The sequence below is a fragment of the Symphalangus syndactylus genome, chromosome 2, assembly GCF_028878055.3.
Source record: "Symphalangus syndactylus isolate Jambi chromosome 2, NHGRI_mSymSyn1-v2.1_pri, whole genome shotgun sequence".
NCBI lineage: Eukaryota > Metazoa > Chordata > Mammalia > Primates > Hylobatidae > Symphalangus > Symphalangus syndactylus.
In genome coordinates, this window is record NC_072424.2 from 92,725,787 (window position 1) to 92,731,659 (window position 5,873).

The following is a 5,873-nucleotide window of genomic DNA, read 5'->3' on the forward strand; positions in this document are numbered from 1 at the left end:
ATAAATGAAAAAGACAAGAAAAGTATATTACCACATACAATATGTGAAAAGCTAACCATGGAATGAGCACATAACACCATTATTCTTCTCAAAGCTAGGTGCCCATCTGGCCGTGAAAGGCAATTATATACAAAATATTTTTGCTAGTTCAAATAAGATAAAGAAAATACAGCTTGGGAAAAAAATGTCAAGAATTCCTTTCATGTATGATAATTTGCTGAGGACTCAATCATACAGATAAATCATGATTATTTTATGATGCTTTCATTAGTACTATAAGCAACACTTATTTATATCTTCTAGATCTCATACTGTCCAACTCTAAAGTAGACATAACACTACCCTACTTCTCTTCTGACTTGGAATCATGACATTAAAGCTGTATCTGGATAAGAAGTGACTTTTTGTAGTCAGTTTATTTCTTGATCTGATGCTAATATTCTCTTTATTATGATCCTAGAAAGGTGACTCACAACTGAATTTCTCTACTGGTGGGGAGGTCTATCCTATCTTTGACTTTATGAGTGACATACGAAGAATTTCTTTATTTTAATTGAACATATAATTTCACATAATTCTTTTTCTTACAGAACCTAGTTTCATATCTTAGAAACATGGAGAACATATTTGGTCCCTCTTCCAGACAATAATCCTACAAATATTTGAAAAATATAAATTTTCACCAAATTCTCTCATCTAGATTTTTTTTCCAATTTCTTTTATTTTTTTAATTATACTTTAAGTTCTAGGGTACATGTGCACAACATGCAGATTTGTTACACGGGTATACATGTGCCATGTTGGTTTGCTGCACCCATCAACTCGTCATTTACATTATGTATTTATCCTAATGCTATCCCTCCCCCAGCCCCCCACCCCTCAACAGGCCCCAGTGTGTGATGTTTCCCGCCCTGTGTCCAAGTGTTCTCATTGTTCAGTTCCCACCTATGAGTGAGAACATGCGGTGTTTGGTTTTCTGTCCTTGTGATAATTTGCTTAGAATGATGGTTTCCAGCTTCATCCATGATTGGAGAAATGCAAATCAAAACCACAATGAGATACCATCTCACACCAGTTAAAATGGTGATCATTAAAAAGTCAGGAAACAACAGATGCTAGAGAGGATGTGGAGAAATAGGAACGCTTTTACACTGTTGGTGGGAGTGTAAATTAGTTCAACCATTGTGGAAGATAGTGTGGTGATTCCTCAAGGATCTAGAATTAGAAATACCATTTGACCCAGCGATCCCATTACTGGGTATATACCCAAAAGATTATAAATCATGCTACTATAAAGGCACATGCACACGTATGTTTATTGTGGCACTATTCACAATAGCAAAGACTCGGAACCAACCCAAATGTCCATCAGTGATAGACTGGATTAAGAAAATGTGGCACATATACACCATCGGATTTTCTCCAATTTCTTAACTGTTTATAATTTAGAATAATCTTGTCTATATCTATAAAAAATCTTGCTAAAACTTTGATAGGAATTCCATAAACCTACCCACAGATTTGAGAAAATGACATATTTACTATGTTGAGTCTTTCAATCATGAACATGTATCCCTCACTATTTAGCTCTTTGATTTCTTTGTCACTGTTTTGCAATTTTCAGCATACAAGTCCTTTAAATCTATTGTTAGATTTATACCTAAGTGTTTCACTTTTGAATGATTGTGAATGGCATTGTATTTTTTATTTTAGTGTGTATTCATTGCTAATATATAAAAATATAGCTGACTTTTATGTGTCTTCAGCTTTATTGAAGTATAATTGACATATATGTATATTTAAGGTGAACAACATGATGTTTTGATATTTGTATACTCTATGAGGTGATTATCACAATCAGGCTAATTAACAAGTCCATCAACTCACATTTATATTTTGTGTGTTCAGTTAGAATATATAAGATCTACTCTCTTAGCAATTTTCAAATATACAATATATAATTATTAACTTTAGTTACCATGCTATACATTAGATTTCCAGAACTTATTTATTCTGCATAATTGAAATGTTGAACCCTTTGACCAACATCTCCCCATTTTTGCCAGCCTGCAGCCTTTAGCAACCACCATGAATTTTCTGTGTTATCAGGTCATCTGCAAATAGCAGGGGTTTTACTTCTTTCTGATCTGTATGCCTTTTATTTCCTCTTCTTGCTTTATTGCCCTAACTAGAATTTCCAGCCCTATGAATGAGAGTGGTGAGAATGGACATGCTTGCCTTATTCCCAATCTTAACGGGTCACCATTCACTCCCCCTCAATTAAAAATAATGTTGGCAGCAGGTTTTTCATAGATCATTTTATTGATTGATGAAGTTCCCCTCTATTCCTATTTTTCTGGGAGATTTTGTGAATGGGTGTCAAATTTTGTCATTTGTTTTTTCTGATCAATAAATATAATAATGCAATTTTTCTTTTTAGCCAGCTCCATAAAGAATTATAATACATTTTTCAATACTGAACCTGCACAAAAATCCTTGGTGTATAATATTTTTATAAATTGTCATATTCTATTTTTAAAATATTTTGCGAAGGATCTTTGTGTCCATGTTAATCAAAATTCTGTTTGAAGGGAAACATTATATTCTATTTTAGGAGTATATTTTGGAATAAAAAGTATTTTAGTTCTTTATTCTTCTTAAATCAATGTTAAAGCAAGTGTGGTAAAATAAGTATGGATTTATAGGAAAGCTATCTCTTAGTAGGTAAATATTAGTTATGAATATATGAATGAAAACAATTTTCCCAAATTACTTGATAGGTAGAAAAACCTCAATTGTATGTATATGGCCTGCTTATGTGTGTATGCTATTTTTGTGTAATTTTATTATTTATTACATATAGTGCTTATAATACACAAAGGACTATTTGTAAATATTAATTTATTTAATTAGACTTATAGTCCATAAGGTAGTAGTATTATCCCTGCATTATATGTTACTAAGCAAATTAGTAAATAGAAAAGAAAAAAATTGAACACTAACTGTCAACTCATCTTTTTTCTTTGTGGCCAGAAACATATTTAGACATTTATGCTAATAGATAACCAAAATGTTGTCCTTTATTGGTTACAAGTAAAGTTTTTTTTTTTTTATTATACTTTAGGTTTTAGGGTACATGTGCACAATGTGCAGGTTTGTTACATATGTATCCATGTGCCATGTTGTTTTTCTGCACCCATTAACTCGTCATTTAGCATTAGGTATATCTCCTAATGCTGTCCCTCCCCCGTCCCCCCAACCAAACAACAGTCCCCGGAGTGTGATGTTCCCCTTCCTGTGTCCATGTGTTCTCGTTGTTCAATTCCCACCTATGAGTGAGAATGTGTGGTGTTTGGTTTTTTGTCCTTGCGATAGTTTACTGAGAATGATGTTTTCCAGTTTCATCCATGTCCCTACAAAGGACATGAACTCATCATTTTTTATGGCTGCATAGTATTCCATGGTGTATATGTGCCACATTTTCTTAATCCAGTCTATCGTTGTTGGACATTTGGGTTGGTTCCAACTCTTTGCTATTGTGAATAGTGCCGCAATAAACATACGTGTGCGTGTGTCTTTATAGCAGCATGATTTATAGTCCTTTGGGTATATACCCAGTAATGGGATGGCTGGGTCAAATGGTATTTCTAGTTCTAGATCCCTGAAGAATCGCCACACTGACTTCCACAATGGTTGAACTAGTACAGTTTTATTATTTTCAAAAACATCATGTTGTTAATGTTATAGCCAAGAAAATATTTCAAATAAACTTGGATGTTCTGGCAATAAAACAGCTATATGAAGAAAGGTATGCTTAGTTCATTAAATAAATATTTATTGCCCCTTCTGTCATGTGAAGACACTGAGAGAAAGCTGTTTACAAACACAGAAGTGGACCCTCACCAGATACTGAATCTCCCAGTGTTTTGATCTTCAACTTCAAGGGCTGCAGAACTGGTCTCACTTTGTCCCCTAGGTGGGATTGCAGTGGTGTGACCATAGTTTACTACAGCCTCAAACTTCTGGGATCAAGTAATCCTCCTGCTGTGGCCTCCCAAAGTGCTGGGATTGCAAGCATGAGCCACTACACCTGGCCAAGGATGATCAATTCATTATTCTGACCCATGTATTACAAAGATGGTGTGGTATGTGAAAAAAAATAAACTCAACATGGAGAGAAGGATCAGAACTTGATAGAACACGAAATAGGCTGAATGCCTTGTTAAAAGGTGCCAGAGAAATTGTATCTCACCAAAATTTGTGAAGACCTCATCCATGATCTGAAACTGTCTCAGAGTCACTCAAAACATCAATACCAACATCTCCAGATAAGAAGGAATCAGCACAAGAATTCTAGCATCATGAAAAATTTGAATGTAGTGACACCTCCTGCACTAGTTCTCCAATGATTCCTAACCAAAATAAAAACTCAAAAATGACAGATAAAGAATTCAAAGCATGAATTGCTAGGAAGCTCAATGAGATCCAAGAAAAGGTTCAAAAGGAACACAAAGAAACTTCTATAGTACTTCAGAAAATGAAGAGATAAACATGTTTAAATCAATCAGAGCTTCTGGACTTGAAAAACTCACTTAAGGAATTTCAACTATGATCAAAAACTTTATCAATAGAGGAAGCAGAAGAAAGAACTTCAGAGCTTGAAGACCAGTCTTTTGAACTAACCCAGTCAGACAAAAATTTGAAAATATACAATTTAGAAAAATGAACAAAGTATTTGAGAAATACGGGATTGTGTAAGGTGACCAAACCTATGAATTATTACCATTCCTGAGAGATAAAGAGAAAGTTAACAACCTGGAAAACATATTCGAGGGAATAATTCAAGTAAACTTTCCTAATCTTGCTAGAGGAGTAGATATCCACATACAAAAAATCTAGAGAACACCTGTGAGATATTGTAGAAAATGAACATAATCAAGGGATACAGTCATTAGACTGTCCAAGGTCAATGCTAAAGAAAAAATCTTAAAGAAAGCTAGAGAAAAAGGTCAGATCACATACAAAGGGAAGCCCACCAGGCTAATGGTGGACATCTCAGCAGAAACCTTATAAGCCAGTACAGATTGGGGGTCTTTTACAGTATTTTTTTTTTTTTTTTGAGATGGAGTCTCAGTCTTTTGCCCAGGCTGGAGTGCAGTGGCATGATCTCGGCTCACTGCAACCTCTGCCTCTTGGGTTCAAGTGATTCTCCTGCCTCAGCCTCCCTAGTAGCTGGGGTTACAAGTGTGCACCACCATGCCTGGCTAATTTTTGTATTTTTAACAGAGATGGGGTTTCACCATGTTGGCCAGGCTGGTCTTCAACTCCTGACTCAAGTGATTTGTCCACCTCTGCCTCCCAAAAGGAAAGAAATTCCAACCAAGAATTTCATATCCTGCCAATGTAAGCCTCATAAATGAAGGAGAAATAAAATCCTTACCAGACAATAAAGCACTAAGAGAATTAATTAACACTAGATCAGCCTTACAAGAGATCTTTAGGGGAGTTGTAAGCATGGAAACAAAAGGACGATACCTGCTACCACAAACACACACTTAAGTACATAGCCTGAAGATGCTGTAAAACAATCACATAACAAAAATTACAAAGTAACTAGTTAACAACTTCAAGATAGGATAAAACCTCATATATCAATATTAACCTTGAATATAAATGGTCTAAACACCCCCATTTAAAATGCATAGAGTGGCAGGATGTATAAAAAAATAAGAGCCACCCATCTGCTATCTTTAGGAGACCCATCTCACATGTATTGACACACTCAGGTTCAAAGTAAAGCACTGGAGAAAGATCTACCACGCAAACGGAATACAAAGAAGAGCAGAGGTCACTAGTTTTCTATCACATAGAAT